At 47.3% G+C, this 16755-nt stretch overlaps 1 protein-coding gene across 22 annotated transcripts in view; it reads left to right on the top strand.

Annotated features, from left to right (window-relative positions):
- The first annotated feature begins 1215 nt into the window (after positions 1 to 1215).
- The window catches only part of ZNF618 (zinc finger protein 618), a 181487-nt gene continuing 165947 nt past the window's right edge, over positions 1216 to 16755 (top strand). For all 22 annotated transcript variants that reach the window (XM_041762714.1, XM_041762715.1, XM_041762726.1 and 19 more), the window contains exon 1: positions 1216 to 1414. The gene's annotated coding sequence lies outside the window, so the exon portion shown is untranslated. The remainder of the gene's footprint in view (positions 1415 to 16755) is intronic.

Genomic DNA, 16755 nt, shown 5'->3' with positions numbered 1-16755 from the left:
AAGTATCCTTATACTTTTCTTTTTTTTTTTTCTTTTTTGGTATCCTTATACTCTTCTTGCAGGAGGGGTAAAGAGATTTATCTCATCTCATATACGGGCAGCTCTTCAAATTTGTCTTCTAAAAAATGAATCATTTGTGGGAGATGTAGGATGGAACTAGTAAGCCTTCTTGTGTTTTATGGGTTAGATCCTTTATACTTTTAATCAAAAATAAAATCAGATTTATTTTTTTATTTTTTATTTTGGAGGGGGAGGTGAGGACAGGAAAAAAAAAAAAAAAAGTGCCGGTTAAGCTTCCCAGGTCAGGGAGTCAAAAAACCAAAACAAAACCCAAACTGATATTTTGGAGTCATGCACAGAAGTATTGTTCCCCGCTTATTTCACCTAAACTTCCTAAAATTCTCCTTAATATTCAATCGATGCGGAAATATGGGAGGAGGGGCTATCCCCCCCCACACCCCTCCACTTAACCTTGAAGCTCTACTTTTATTTTTAATATAAATCTGTTCTTTAAAAAAAAAATGTTGGCAAAGGTAGACAGCAATCCTCTTCATCCCGCATTTCGCATAAAAGCAGCTCCTCGAATACTTATTTTTCACAAATCCCTCTGATTGGGGGGGTAAGGGGGCTAGATCAGGGCCTTCCCTTGACCCGGGTCGTCTGACCCGGGGCCGGTCGTTCAAAGTTTCATGTTTTAGTGGCACGAGCTTCTTTTGGTTTTTTTTTTTTTTCCATTTTTGTCGCATGCTTTATTTTTTGGAGGAGGGGCGGGCGGGGGCCGGGGGCGTCCAGCTCTTGGAACTTTAGTCTGGAAAATCGGGGAGTCTGGGGGGCGGGCGGGGCGCAGGGCGGCGCCGGGGGCCCCCGCGTCCCGCCGGGCTCGGCCCCAAACTTTCTTGGCCGCGACGGCGCTGGCCTCGGCGGGGCGGGGGCGGGGCGGGGGCGCGGGCGCGGGCGCGGGGGCGGGAAAGTTCGGGGGCGGCGGGCTCGGGCTTTGTGCGCGGCGGAGGCCGTGCGAGCCGAGCCGAGGCCGGGGCCGGGGCGGCGGGGCCGGGGCCGGGGCCGGGGCCGGGGCGGGGGCGGGGGCGGGGGCGGGCGGGGCGGCGGGGGGCGGCGGCGGCGGCGGGGGGCGGCTCGGCGGCGGCGGGCGGCGGCGGGGCGGCCGGGGCGGGCCGGGGGCGGGGGCGGGGGCGGCGGCGGCGGCGGCGGCGGCGGCGGCGGCCGGGCCCCCCCCGCGCGCCCCCGGCGCCCCCGCCCCCCCGGCCCGAGCGGGGCGGGCGGAGGAGGGAGCGGCGGCGGCGGCGGCGGCGGCATTGTGCGCGCACCAGCGGCCGGCCCGGGAGAGCAGGACGCGCCGGGCCGCCTCCTCCCGCGCGGACCCATGAGCCAGCCGGGCGGCGCGGCGGCCCCGCAGGTACGGGCGGGGGCGGGGGCGGGGGCGGGGGCGGGGGCGCCGGGGCCGGGGCCGGGGCGCGGGGCCGGGGCCGGGGCCGGGCGCTGCGCCACTTCGGGGCCAGGGTCGCAGGATGCCAAGTGGCTGCGCACGTCCGCGGGGTTTTGTGGGCGCAGAGCGGGGCGCCGGGGTCCGGGGACCCCCCCGGGGCGCGGCGGGGCGCGCGGGGCCGGGGCGCGGCGCGGGGGTCCCCTGGGGCCCCGCCGGGCGCCCCCTCCAGCCCCGGGCTCGGACCGGAGCCCAGAAAACAAAGCGGCGAGAGAACAGAGCAGCCATTTCAGTTTGGACAATTCACATTTTGCAGAAATGCAGCCCTTCGGCCCCCCCCGATCTGCGATGCCCCTGACCCCTCCGCGCCGCGGCCCCGAGGCCCCCCCGGGAGGTCCCCCCGACCCCCCGTCTTTGCAACAGTCTTTTTTTTTTTTTTTTTTTTTTTAGGCCATATTTCCCTTTCTCAATTTTTTTTCTAATTTTTCTTCAAACGGTAGTTTTTTCCCATTAAAACGACGCCACCTAGAGGATACTATTTTGTAAATAAAAAAAAAAAAGAAATTAAAATTGAAAAGAAATATTTTTTATTTCTTATTTTTTCAAAAGTTTGCACTATAAGGCGGTGGAGGGGGCGAAAGGATTCTTTTTTCTCTTCTTTTTGGGGGTGGAAATGTTCACTTTGGTCCTCTCCGGGAGCATGGACACAATTTTTATTTCTGAAGCCAAATCCGGATAATATGTAAATGAAAATTAAGCTGGAATTTGAATGAATTCAGTTTTTGAGGGGGAGAAAGCAGAAAGCCTCCTAAAACCGAAGCCGATTTGGCTTCCTAACTCATTTTAGTTTGACAATAAAACTAATAGGAATGAGGAAACGAGGGAAATTGTGGAGTTTAGAGGAAACTGAGAGAGAATTGGCTTTATGAAGCAATTAGAAATTGTACTTCATTGTAATTTGGAACTTGTTTAGCCCAGCGGGCAGAAAAGACTAATTTCACCATTTGGCAATATTTAAAGTTTTTCTGTTTTCAAGGGGGAAGGATTTAAAAGAGAAAATAGATCCTAAAATGTTGGCTTTGGACACACCCAAAAATTGTAGTTTTTTTTTTTTTTTTTTCTAATTTTTGCATTTACATTTTACTGCATTAAAATCCCTAGGTTCTAAAGAAAAACAGAAACTGGAAAAGTTAGAGTGAAATTCTGTCTCTTTTTTCCTGCATTTGCTGGGTTTTGTGTTTTTTTTTTTGTTTTTTGTTTTTTGTTTTGATGGGATAATTAAGACTATTTTCTGATTTTGTTTCCTTGAAAGATCTAGGCATTTCTTTTTCTGTTGTTGTTTTATCCAGAAAATGTCAGGAACCTTTTTTGAGCAATATTTAGTGAAAAAAATGTAAATTCATTACATTATACAAATTGAGTAGCCCACAGATTTGTAGGAGAGACCGCCATTAAAATAAGATATGCATAATTAACATTATTATGAAAAAACTAACAGTGGATTCACAGAAGCTCATTTTTTATGACATGCAACTGAATCAGTTGATAAAGACAAGGGTTGAAGAATCCTTGCTAGGGGAGAATTTTCCCTTCTCTGTGCCTGCTTACTCTTCCAATTTGAAAAATTTATTATTTTTTAAAAATCCAGATTGGTTTTAGGCCTCTTTGATTGTGATGTGGGGTTGGTAGTTTATTAGCATTTGTTATTTCTCACAAATTTAATTACTTTCAAAGGGGAAAAGAAAATCCATTAGCTTTGATCATTTTTGTATGTGGGGGGGTTGTCTGTGATATAAAAAGCACAAATTTTACTGACTTAAGAAGGAAAGATAAAAGAAGGGAGGACAGAGAGGAGATGAAAATTCTGATTCTTATCCATCTTCTCTAGTGGAACACTTAGGTTTGCTGAAAAAATGGGGTAAAATACCAATTTGGCTGATTCTAGCGTCAAAATTTAATTTTTTTTTTAAGGGGAAAAAAATGAAAATACACACAAAAGCCAGACCCAAAGGTACTGGCCTTTAGAACGTGAAAGCACAAATGCAAATAGTATTTGATGTAGTTTTTGGCCTTAAAATGAAATCAAATGAAGGTGAAAACAAAAACAAAAATTTTTTTTTTTTTTTTTTTTTTTTTTAAGGAGACAAATATTGACTGAATTGAAATTTAACGAATGAAAAGAAGGTATCCACCCAAAGTTGAAGGATTATTTGTGATGAATTCATATCTGGTTGAACTTACTGGAGATTTTTAACCAAAAAAGAAAAAAAAGTTTTGATTTTTCTGTTCAGAGGAGGGGGGAATACTGTTTGCATTTGCAGGGTGGGATCTTGTTGGGACCTTGTGTGGGGGCTGATGGTGGGTCACACAGGGCTAGGACAGGAAACCCTGTGTCCCTTTCGCCAGCTACCAGCTGGTCTTGGAAAAAATGGTGGCCTCAGTACATGGGTTCCCACCCTGTTTTGTGGAGATTCAAATTTCTGAGGGGATGTGAATTCTGTGAAATGTATTTGACAGTGGCAGAGGTTCGACATTTCCCATCATCACCATTGCATTTGGGAGATTTTATTTTTTTAGTAACGAAATCCTTCAGGGCTGACTGGCCACATTCTGACATATTTGGAATGAGCTTTTTTTTTTTTTTTTAAGTAGCATAATTAAAAAAAAAATTTTTTTTTTCTGTTGAATTATTTAGGCCGATGCCTAGGACGGTCAAAGAATTTGTAATTTCCAAGGACTCTGGAGGCCTCATGAGACAGTAGGCCTGAGTTTAGCAAGTGATGGAGGGGAGCTTGGCCCCGAGCTGGGGAGAGATAGGTGGGCACCCCTACTGGGCATCTGAGAAAAAGTCAGGGTTGTAGATAACAGGTTATTTCTGGTGCAAGGAATAAAAATATTGCAGCACGTCCCTTTGTGTGTCCTGGGTCTCCTGACACACAACTCAGATTCCTTCAATTCCATTCTGCTGAAATTTCGTTGTGTTGTCTACGGTTTCAAGGGAATCCCAGGCGAGGAATTGAAAATCATTTCTGTTTTGTAGACTTGTTTTTTTCCTTTTATAAAAAAAATTGGTTATTCTGATCATGTTTGTTGTAAAGGAAATAGAGGTGCATGATGGTACTGTTGGGGGCGGGGTCAGTTCTCTTTTGTTTCTATTGGCATCTCCCAGGACTGAGATCTGACCTAGGCCTTGCCTCTCTCACCTCCTATTTTAGATGGGAGTGTGACCAGAAATGGACATGCGAGCTCTTTTTTTTTACTAGCCTCCGTCTGTTCACCAAACTCTCTCATAATATTGGGCAAAAAATCTGGCAAATTGGACGTGAGGGGTGGTAATTTGATGATGGGCTGAGTTATTTTGGTGAAAGATCGTTTATACTGTTTCACAGTAGAGACTCTTATTACTTAATGTTTTGCTTTTCTGCCTAAGGAGTTTTTTTTTTTTTTTTTTTCTTCTAATAAGGTTTGAAATTTCAAGGGCCTGCTTTATAGCTTGACTTTGGACCAAGCTAGGAAAAAGGGTTTGCTTATACTTTTCAGCCCTGCACAGAGGTGAACTTGGACAAGAGCTCTTGCTTTTGCAGAAGAAAAGCAACAAAGATGGCTGGTCAGTGTAAGGCTGACCTCTCCCTGGTTCTAGAAAATAAACAGCCAATGGTTTGTTTCACTTGGGAAACAGTTTTAAAAACTCCTCCATTGTCACATATCATTTCCCACCCCCCCAACCTTTGACTCAGCTCTTGGCATGCTGCTACCTCTGACCTCAGAATCCTCATGTCTTCTCCTTGGTGGGGTGGTAAGAACCTTCCTGCCCGTGTTTTACTGGACGTACATAAGCTGACTTTTCGTGGTCGTGGTGAAAATTTGAATTTTTGCCACGGTCTTGTTATGTTTGGTGTCCGTTGTGTCTCCTTCCTGGCGATGTCAAGTGGAGTGGCTTTGTGGGTCCATAGGAGCCCTCTCTCACCCAAGGTCTTGCTGTCTGACCTTGCGAACAAATCAGTTTTTCCTTCCGAGCCTTGGTTTTTGAGCGCTTTGGATCAGAACAAGGATAATTAATAATTAGGCTTCATCTCTGGTTCTGATTTTAAGGGGTGGGCTGGGGCCGCCTGGAGCACTGTGTTGAGAAGGATTCTGGGGTCCCATCTGATTGCCTGTACTCTGGAGAGAGGGGTGCCGTGTGCCTCACAGAGCAGGGAGTGCCCCTGGTAGTCACTGTGCCCAGGCTAGGTGGCGAATCGAGACTGCTGTACAATCCACGTAGTGGCTCAGGGTCAGGGTAAGAAAAGGGAGAAAGAACGGAATAGGCCATAGGAGGACACAAAATCACAGAGGCCTAGCATGGTGTGGAAGGTAAGTGTTGTCTCCTGAAACTTCTGTCTTATTTCTGTTTGTGACATGTGTCCACGGTCGGTGTCATCCCTACGGTGAGCCACAGTTGGAGGCGCCGGCAGGGTGCTGGGCTCCTGACCCACGTTGGTGTGCTCCGGGTACCCTGCACCCTCCCACTCCCACTCTTCTTACTTTTTATCCCAGTTGACTTTTTTTTTTTTTTTAAAGATTTTATTTATTTATTCATTAAACATAGAGAGGCAGAGACACAGGCAGGGGGAGAAGCAGGCTCCATGCAGGGAGCCCGATGCGGGACTCGAACCGGGTCTCCAGGATCACCGGGAATGCCTGTATTTTGGTGTGGGCACTTCCCGAGCACTCCCAAATTGTTCCTGTCTCCTCGCCTTTTACACGTGTCACACCAGCACCATGTGATGGAAATAGGATTTGAGTCACCAATGGGAGCCCCACACCTGATGTGAGGCTTTCTGGGGAGGCCAAAGAAAGGCGATCCAAGGGGCATTAATTTTAATAATGTAATTGACGGAACCCAGTACATCCACAATCAGACCTTCCTCTCGGTGGCTCATTCATGTACAGGAATTGCTAACAGGATACTTTGTTTTCTTTGGGAGCTGTTAGGTCTTTCCTGACTTGCCACATTTCATGTGCTTAGTAGCCGCCTGTGGCCGGTGGCTTCCGTCTTGGACAACATGGGGCCAGAGCAGTGTTGCTACGGGGTGGCCTCGGAAGGTTGGCGACACATCTTTCAAAGCTCTGTGGTTTTGTCAGTGGGACTTCCTTCCTGAGCCCTCGCTGCTCTGTGGTGTTTCAGCCTGTAGTGGTGATGAGTTCCACCCTTGAGCCTCTCCTGGCTGGAGTGGTCCACGCCTCTCCCTGACTTGTCCCGGAGCTGTCGCCTGCCAGGATCAGGCCAGGACGTTTTAGGGAAACATGACACGATGGCCAGAAGCCCCAGGGTGATGTGTTCTCAGTGCGTGTGCCCTGGAAGTCGAGAAGTGCAGGTGCAGGAGGCCGTCGTGGGAGGTGGGCTTTAAATAAAGTATGGCTTAAGGAGGGATAGAGGTGTCGGGAGACAGCAGGTGCGTAGGCCCAGGGCTGGGACCTGAGAGGAGGGAGATTGAGGGGAAGGGTGGTCTGTCAGCGGGATCCGTGCCTGAACTGAACGTGGAACCGCCAGGGAATCCCCCCTGGATGGGCCACAGGGCCTTAGGTCAGAAGCGTAGGTGTTTTCTCATCCCCCCCCTGCCGCCCCCAACCGGCTTGGTGAAATGGAAAGTGGGATAGTTGAGGTCAAGCAGACCAGAGTGTGGAATCCAGCCTCATCGTGGAATCCAGCCTCATCACATGGTTAGCTTTGTGTTACTTCGGGAAAGACCCTTCTGGTTTTAGGACCACAGCTTCCGCATCTGGAAAAAGGTGTGTGTGTGGGGGGGGTAATGATCTCGACCATGATGGATTGATTTACCCTGAAATGAAGAGGCGCACGGGAAAACACCCAGCCCGTCCTTGGAAGGTGGCCCTTCGAAGGCGGTCAACACGTGTTACCTCCTGACCCAGCAGCCGGCGGCTCTCTGTTTGGGGAGATTGAGCCACAGGGACAGCAGTTTTGGTCGTTCTAGAAACCTGGGGGCTTATCTTTAATAAGATAGGGTTGGGTAACAACAGAGAATGTCCACTTTTTTGGTTGTTGCTCTAAAACGGACCGGGACGAGACATCTCCGGGACCTGAACACATCTGTCTTGTCAAAGTGTTGTTAATGCTTTCATTCCAGGGATGCCCTAGCTCCTCTGAATATTTCTGGATTTGTTTCAAAGCCTGTGGCACAGTCTTTAAAAGGGATAAATCTTAATCCCGGGTGAACTGTGTACCTTCGAGCTTCTGTTGGCCCCTGGGCCTCCTGTCTCTAGGGCCCTGCCCCTTAGTCATCTCCACTCTGAGGAAGCAGACCCCTCCCCCCCAAGACCACCTGCATGCCCTGTTCTCTGCAGCCCCCCACCCTGCCCCAGGTGGGGTTCATCCGTGCCCACCCCGCGGTACTTCCCAAATACGGTTGAGCCCACAGATGAGAGCTGCTTGTTTGCATTTCCCTTTCTCCAGCCAGCTTGTGAGTTCCTTGAGGGCAGAGAGCACGGGTTATTCATTTTTAGGGTCTGGCACAGAGCAGCAGCTCAATAAATATTTGATGACTTAATTTGATTTTTGGAAATCGCTCAGATCAGTCAGATTTGAGTCTAGTGAGGAGTAGGTGAAGACTATGTGACCAATTTGGGTTTGGCCTTTTGGTCAAAAGCACTGTTTTACCAGGGAGCCCTAAGCGTATCTTTTTAGTCCAGAAGGGACTCCTTGGATGGGGATTACACTCCTTTGACTTTCCGGGTCTGGGGAGGTTTTTTTTGGGGGGGGGAGGGGTTTAAAAAGAGTTCCCCACCCACTTCACTCCTCTTGTGTAAACTATTTCTTTAAAATGGTTGGGGAAGGGGCGCCTGGGTGGCCCAGTGGTTGAGCATCTGTCTTTGGCTCAGGGCGTGATCCTGGTCCTGGGATCAAGTCCTGAGTCCCACATTGGGCTCCCCGCAGGAAGCCTGCTTCTCCCTCTGCCTGTGTCTCTGCCTCTCTCTTTGTCTCTCATGAATAAATAAATAAATAAATAAATAAATAAATAAATAAATAAATAAAATATTTATAAATAAAATAAAATAACTGGTTGAGGGGGCCAATGGGGTCATAATCTAGATTGGCTGATTGGCAGGTGTGGCGAGTGGACTCAGCATTTCTATAGAGATGGAAATGGGGAAAACCGGGAGGTAGAAAGGGCTGGCTGGTACCCTGTGTTTGCTCTGGAAGCTGGGTTGTCTTGGTCCTGGGCCCAGGGAGGGGGCACCATGGGACTGTTTGCAGACCACTTGCAGCACTTCAAATGTGTAGCAGCTAAATGTGTGTGATGCGATGTTCAATCAGGCCCTGTCTTTGGTCTGATTATGGTTTACAGATGCCAAAGATTCAAGGAACATTATGGGAGAAGATTGAGAACCTTCTCTTTATTTGCTTCCCGCCCCCCCCCCCCCCATAAGTGCTGTAAAACGCTGTCACTTTGAACACTCATAGCCCAGCCCAGCAAGTGAGCATAGGATCCCAGTCTGAGGGAGACTGTACGTCCTCGATGGTCATGTTCCCACATTTTCAGATTGCTGAAATTGAGGTGTGTCTTACAATAGATGTTTTCAATTAGTACACTCCCTCTTCTTTCCTTCTCCACCAAAAGCTGTTATAAAACCAATGGTTTATTAATTTTAAAGAATTTTATTTATTTACTCATGAGAGGCACAGAGAGAGAGGCAGAGACACAAGCAGAGGGGAGACACACCCCTGCGGGGAGCCCCACGCGGGACTCATCCCAGGACCCCAGGATCACACCCTGAGCCATAGGCAGATGCTCAACCGCTGAGCCACCCAGGTGCCCCCCGATGGTGTATTTCATAGTCAAAGGCATCTTGGCACTGAGATAGAGTGTCATGTTCTTGGCAGGGGGCGGGGTGGGTGGATTGTGACATTAGGGACTTCCAACTCTGCTCTTGTTTACCTCCCTTAGTTAGCTCTGGACTTGGCTTCTTCGCTCCAGCAGTGAGGGCAGGACTTGGCCTTGGGAAGAAGCATCTGGAACTTTGAATTAGCACCCGTTTCCTTCCATGTCTTCGGGTGGGTTTCATAACTTTGCTGTGCCCCTTCTCTAAAAGATGTAAGAAGCCTGTGGGAGGGAGGTTTCGTGTCCTACCCGTGGGGGAACACCAGTTTGACGTTTCCAAGGGTGGCGCAAACAGGTCCAAGTTGAAGGGATAAGGCTTGGCTTCCCACTCTGCTCCGCTGCCTTATCATTTTGTGATCTTTGCCAAAGGTCTTCGTTCCCCTGCACTTTGTTTTCTTTATGTGTGATGGGGATCATGGGGATGACGAGGATGACGGGGATGATGGTAAAAAGTAATATATACATATCACTGCCCCTGTTCCCCCCCACCCCCGCTCCCCCATGTTCAAGCCTATGGGCAACATTCCTGATCAGATTTGCTAGTCTTTTCTGTGGAGTCTGGCCAGTGACCTCAGAGTCCTCCTTCGTGTGGTGCAACCAGTCAGTTGAGTTTAGCATGGGACATGAAGCCAATTTGTCATTGCTGATCTAGTTCCTCGGACACACACACACACACACACACACACACACACATGAAGGGAGGTGGAGTTACTTGCTCCTAAAGCTCAGTGAATAGACGGAGGCAGAACTTCAGGCCTCAGGTTTCCTAACTCCTCAACCAAGGCTTTTCCTATTATTTGCACATACACTGTGTCAAAAGAAATTAAAGTTAATTTGGTCTTGAGAAATAGTGAGAGGATCCTGACTCCTCCCTTCCCTCCCTGTTATAATTAGATACCCTTGGGGTTGTCATCAAAGCAGGGCTGGGTGACCTGCTTCTTGCCTGGTCCCGGAATGATCGGATTTCAAAGGGGGAGATGCTGGTGGCCGGGCCACTGGGTTGGGTGGTGTCGCTGCCTCCCTTACCGTGTTGTACAAATGCCATGGTGGAGGGGCAAGCTGGCCCTCCGGGTCCTGGACCGTAACTTGGGTTTGCAGCACGTTTGCAGATTGTACTCTCTCCAGACCCCAGACGAGTGTCTCAGCCCCTTAGAATCTTACTCTCTACACCTGGGAGGTGGGGTAGAGATCATCCTCCACAAGAATCCAGTGAGGGGACGTATTTGCAAATGCTTATTCATCTATCCATCTATCCATGCATCCATCCATTCATTCATGTATTTGTTTATTTAGAAAATGCTGTTTAGACCGAAGCCCAACCTAGGCGTTGTCCTTTTACACACGGATTTTTATAACCAGCACTAGCCACCAGTTGTAAGGGCCGTGTTGGGAGATTATGTAAACTCAGAGTCACAGATGAGTGCCCACAAGGTGAGTTGGCCTCTTATCTTGTTTCATTTTAAATGCTGGCCGAAGGTTTAAAAAGTTGAGAATTTGTAGGCCTCGGAACGGGGTATGTACTTTCCTGTTCCAGGCTGTTCCCACGTTTCAATCATGTATGTGACCTGCCCAGCCCCGGCGGAAGGCCCTGGGCGCTGAGCCTCTGTTTGTTCATCTGTTAAGTGGGAGAACAGTCCACTCGTGCATCCCTGGCGGGCTTCCCGCAGGCAGCATGTGAGTTGATGGTTTCAGAAGTGCTTCATGAACAGCCAGGACCTGGAGAAACACGTTGGTGACGACTCCTTTCTTTCCTTAAAAAGGGAAGGAGGGAGGCCAAGGTGAAGATGATATTGAGTCGACAGAAAAATGATATAAATATTTTGGCTGACGCAGCAGGAGGAGGCTTCTTCCTATGTTAAGCTAAAGAGAATAAAGGGAGTCAGGTGATGCTTGGCGCCCCTGCCTGCTCTGAAAAACCCAGGAAAACCGCTTTCTAGTGAAGTGAGCTGTGTGCCAGGGATGGAATCTTGGAGTCCCTGGGGTCAGCCCTAGTTCTGCAGGAGCCGGGGATGCAGGGAAGGAGCCGGCTGCTGCCTCCCGCCGTGGCTGGAGGTCCCGGGCAGAGGGGCTGGCGGCCTGGGAGCCCTCCGCCGGCTGCCTCACTGGATGCCCTGCTGTCCAAGACGCGGGCTAGCCGTCCTCTCACTTGGGTGGGAGCCCTGAGGGACAAATTCCCACCAGCCCCAACATTTTTGTAGTGAATTAAGGGTAGGAATTTTTAATCAGGTGAAATTTTGCAGAGAGTTTGCATTTTGTTTTATTTTGGGGCTCAGACTTTTGTGAGCTGAGTGGACACAGGGCACTTGGAATACCTAGAGAGAATAGATAAGGTTTTTGGATGCTGGAGATTTTTAAATTTGATTTAATTTTTTTTTCAAGTTGCATCAACTGGGAAAAATAACGATTTAAATGTGTTTGTGTGGGCGTTTCTCATAATGTATGCTGGAAAGGCAGAAAGTGAAACTGCTCTGAAAGAAAACTGAAAGTGGCCTGGAACAGGCCCCAGGGAAGCCTAACTTCCCTGGGGGGCTGCCGGCTGGAATTTGTTGTGAGGTTAGTCATCCTTTTGGATCTGGGGAGTCTAGAGCTAAAAAGGTTTGTAGAGGGCACCTGGGTGGCTCAGTGGCTGAGTGTCGGCCTTCAGCTCAGGGTGTGATCCCAGGGTCCTGAGATCGAGTCCTGCTTCTCCCTCTGCCTGTGTCTCTGCCTCTATCTGTGTCTCATGAATAAATAAATTAAAAAAAATCTTTAAAAAGAATAAAAAAAATAAAAAGGGTTGTAGGGATGATCTATGCCTGTGCCATCCAGTGTGTACTGGTAACCTCTGGCCGCCTGTGGCTGTTGAGCAGTTGAAATGTGGCTAGCTGTAAATGTAAAATCCACACGGGATTTTGAAGATTTAGTAGGAAAAAAAGATTACAAAGGCTTTCAGTGATAATTTTGAGAATAGTGATTACAAGTTAACAGAATAGCATTTTATATATTGGGTTAAAAATAATTATTAAAATTAATTTCACTTTTTAAAAAACAATGTGGCATCTAGAAAATTGGAAATTACATATGAGGCTTGTATTACATTTCTGCCGGACAATGCTGATCTAAAAATCTGCTCCCCCCAGGGAGGGGGAGTGGCTTTCTCAGGGTCACACAGCAGCTTGCTTCATCAAGTAACTGGTGAAGAATGCAAGATTCAGGGCTTGAGATTGAGAAGGATGATGTGGTATAGACATCAGCATAACTAGGTGGTTAAGTGGAGGGAACTCACGAGAGAGGAAGAGATTGGTAATTTAGGAGGAAAAAATTAAACTGTTTTCCACTTTGCTTATCCGTTCCCCTAAACATTAATTAAATACTCTGAAAGAAAGTAAATCTAACAAGACAAGCAAAAACAAATCTAAAAGATTACCCCTGGCAATCTCTCCGCTTGCCAAAAAAATTCCAGTCTTTGGGGTTTATGAATCAGAGTGTAGTTCAGGGCTGGTTTGGGCACAGAAACCCGGGTCACATTAGGGGCTCTGGATTTAGGGTCCTGAGTGGCCACAAGGCATTCTCTTGTTAAGTCATGTCTGCTCCATGTACAGATTTGAGAAGCAAGGCTTCTGGAAGACCCAGAGGGCACGCTGTGGTAGTGGACCGAGCACACAGGGTGGGGAGGTCGCCCAGCTGCCCTGACCCAGCCTGGTCCAGGTGGGCTCCACTAGCCCCAGTGGGGTAAGCTGTGGATGGGCATGGCAGTGAATGGAAAAGCTAGACTTGAACACAGGTCTCAGACTTTGTAGCCTAGTTCTCTGGCTGTGAGTGTTTTGAAAGGAGTTGGAACCACATGTTGGAAATCCAACCTTACAAATTTTTGTTTTAATCAAGATCTGTTGCCGTCAAAAGGCTAAAGTTGAGCATTCTTATTTATCTCACTTGATTTTTACAAAATAGCATTTTTCTGCCTTGAAGTACAGTAATCCTTGCACATATGCCAAGTGCTTCTTAGGTGCCAGGCACTGGACTGATTTTTTTTTTTTAAGATTTTATTTATTCATTTGAGAGAGAGAATGTACACAAGCATGGGAGGACCAGAGGGAGAGAGGAAGAAACAGGCTCCCATTGAGCAGGGAGCCCAATGTGGGACTCAATCCCAGGATCCCAGGATCACGACCTGAGCCGAAGGCAGATGCTTAACCAACTGAGCCACCCAGGTGTCCCTGGACTGATCATTTAACATCTAGTATCTCAGTTAATTGAGTCACCCTGGAGAGTAAGGAATTTTTTTTTTTTTTTTTTTATATAAGGTTGTTGAGAATCAGAGGTAAAAGGGTACATAGCTGGTAAGGATGGTTGGCTTCAAATTCAGATGGCCGCCAGAGGCAGGGCTCGCAACAGCCCTTCGAGCTCCAGAGTCTTACATTCTCGCTTACGGTAGAGGAAGGGGAAGTTACTTGTCCAAGGTGCGGCCCTGGTGATTGGCTAGGACTTGAACCCAGCTCCCTGGGATGCCCTCCCCATTCTGTGGGGTCTGGATCTGGGACTCCCAGGCCCCCCCGCCCGCTCCCCAGCTCCCTGCGCTCCCCTCGGTGGGCCAGTGGCTTGTGTGTTCCATGCGCACGGAGCCTTTAATACTGCGTTTGAAAACAGTTGCAGAAGGTTTGCTGTAATTAATTACATTTGACATACTTGGAACTGGGGCCTCCTGGATTCAGAATGCAAATTTATGCCCAGACAGATGTAAGGTATGCTTGGAGCCAAGAGCGCTGGCACGTCCCAGCCAGGGCCTGCGGTGATGCTGGCTGCCCTGATGGGACTACCGTCACTGGCAGTCAGCAGTGGGGGCGGGATTCAAACTCCGTGATACCTGGAGCTCACAGGCGGTTGGAGGAGAAATAACTCAGGGCTTCAGGGTGGGAACCATAGTCTCTAGTCTGAGCCCTGCTTCTGACTCAGCCAGAGTCTGAGGTAATTTCTTTTCTCTCTTTGGGCCTCAGTGTCCCCTCCTATACAGTCTTGGATAAGACTTGGACTGGTTGCTCAGAAAGCGTGTTCTGTTAGTTTGTTCTGGGGCAGGGGGCCAGTTAAATCCGAGACAGAGCTTGGAGGGCTGGCTTTTGGAAGTATAAATAGCAGAGTTGAGAAAGGCTTGGAATAGGAAGGTAAGCAGGAGGCTATTGGAACACACAAGAGAAGTGTACAAGACCTGAAATGTAGCACAAGGTGTTGCTCGTTTCCAGGGCTCCACGTAGAGAAGTCATGCATTCAGCCTCAGACTCCTCTTGCCACCTTTATTAGATACTTACTGCTGTATAACAAGTCACCCCAAAACTTAGTGGCTTGACACAACCCTGCTTATTGCATCTCATGGTTTCTGTGGGTCAGAAATTTGGGAGTAGCTCAGTTGGTTGGTCTGGGTTAGGGTCTCACTGTGATTGTGGTCATATGGTGGCTAGGATAGTCTTAAAGGCTTCTTCACTCTCATGTCCGGTGCCAGGGTTTGGAAGACTTGAACACTTGGAATTTCTTGGGCATCCATCTATCCATCCATCCATTTATCGATCCATCCATCCATCCATCCATCCATCATCCCTCCATCTCTCTCATGGGGTCTTTCCAGCAGGGAGGCTTCATACATGGCCTGACTTCTGTATGGCACCTTCTGTTTCCCACCTTGAGTTTCTTGTGTCCCAGTAGAGAGAGAGCCAAGCAGACCCAGTGTCTCCTTTTATGACTTAGTGTCAGAAGTCATGTAGCATAGCTTCTACCTTGGTCTACAGGTTGAGGCAGTTACAGAACTAGGCCCCATTTCAAGAGGAAAGACATAAGCCCCACCTCTATGGAGTTGTGTCAACATTACACGTAACAGGGGATGTATCTTAGCATGGTCATCTTTTGAAAATACAAGCTGCCATACTATCTGTCTACCCATCAGTCCATCTGTTGGGTTGCTGTAGCTAGTCACCTATCCATCCTTCTCTACCCACCCACCCATTCACCCATATTATCTTTCTGTCCTTCAGGAGTGTGTTCTTCTTATGACTATGTGTTCAACCATCCATCTACCCTATTCAAATCACCTGACACATTTTGAGTACCTAGTATGGGCCATATACATTTAGGGTGCTTTCAATGATGAGCTTAAAGGGGAGAATCAGACTAATAATTATGGAGAACTTAGTTTCTTTATCCCCCAAATGACTCCATGACGGATAATTTTCATCATGTCTGTTTGGCAGGTGGGGAAACCAGGGCACAAAGAAGCTAAATAACTTGCCCAAGGTCATTCACTTAATTAATGTTTGGGGCAGAATTTGAACTGAGGACTTACCAGTTTACGCTGTCCTACACTGTCTCCATTCTGGTTTCTGAGTGTGAGATGGCCGTCCAAGGGCTGGTTCTCTGCTTTTATTTTTCTTCTGAGTGAGAATAGATTCTTTTCCCCCTTGATTATAAAAATAATACATTCATTACAGGAATATTAAAGCAGTACAGAAAAAATATGGTCGTTCTTTAAAAAAATCACCCCAAATCCTACCACCCAGAGACAACCACTGTTCATGTTTGATGAACATTATTTAAGTCATCTGTCTGCATATTTAAATATATACGATTACAGTTTTATACAAATGGGATTATATTCTACATGCTGTTCAGAGTCTGCTTTCTTTTTTCTTTTGAAACTCCTGGATATCATTCTGCATCAGTAAATAGAGATCTTCATTATTATTTTATTGACTGCGTTGTATTTCTCCTGTATATATGAACCCAGTGCCCTATTGGATTTGGGTTATTTCTAATCTTTTAACACGCAGGGTTTCTTGCTTGCGTGATCTCTTTATCATCACTCTCTAAAAGGCCGATTGCTGAATCGTAGCATATTCGAGTTCTACAGGTGATACTGGTTTACCCTTCTACTAAGAGTTTGGGAGTGCTCATCTTAAACATTGTGGCCATCACCTGTAGTGCCAGTTTTTAATCATAGATGTCCTGATTGGCAAACTAATGAGATTGAATATTTCTTGGTATACTTTCATTAGCCACTTGCGTTTCTTCTTTTGTGAATTGCCTGTTCAAGCATTTTGCCTGTTTTTCTCTTGAGGTGTTTATCTTTTCCTTTAGTTTTTAAAAAGCTCTTTGGATTTTAGAGCTATTGACTCTTTGCTATTCAGATTCCAAGGATTTCTTTTCCTATAATTTTAAGTGTTGTTTAGTAGTGGTTGAATAAAATGTTTACTTTTAAAATGCTTCCATTTTTGTGTTTTGGCTTTTATTTTATTTTTTTTTGGTGTCACAGTTGTGAAAGACTTTTCCACATTAAGAATTTATAGTGAAAAAATGGAAGAATATATTTGCAAATCACGTATCAGATAAAAGGTTAGTTTCCAGAATATATAAAGAACCCCCTACAGTTCAACAACAAGAACCCAAATAACCTTATTTTTAAAAAATGGCAGA

This window comes from Vulpes lagopus, chromosome 7 (genome assembly GCF_018345385.1).
Source record: "Vulpes lagopus strain Blue_001 chromosome 7, ASM1834538v1, whole genome shotgun sequence".
In the NCBI taxonomy this organism is placed as follows: Eukaryota; Metazoa; Chordata; class Mammalia; order Carnivora; family Canidae; genus Vulpes; species Vulpes lagopus.
Note: the sequence above shows the minus strand (reverse complement) of the source record. Positions and strands in the feature narration are given on the sequence as shown.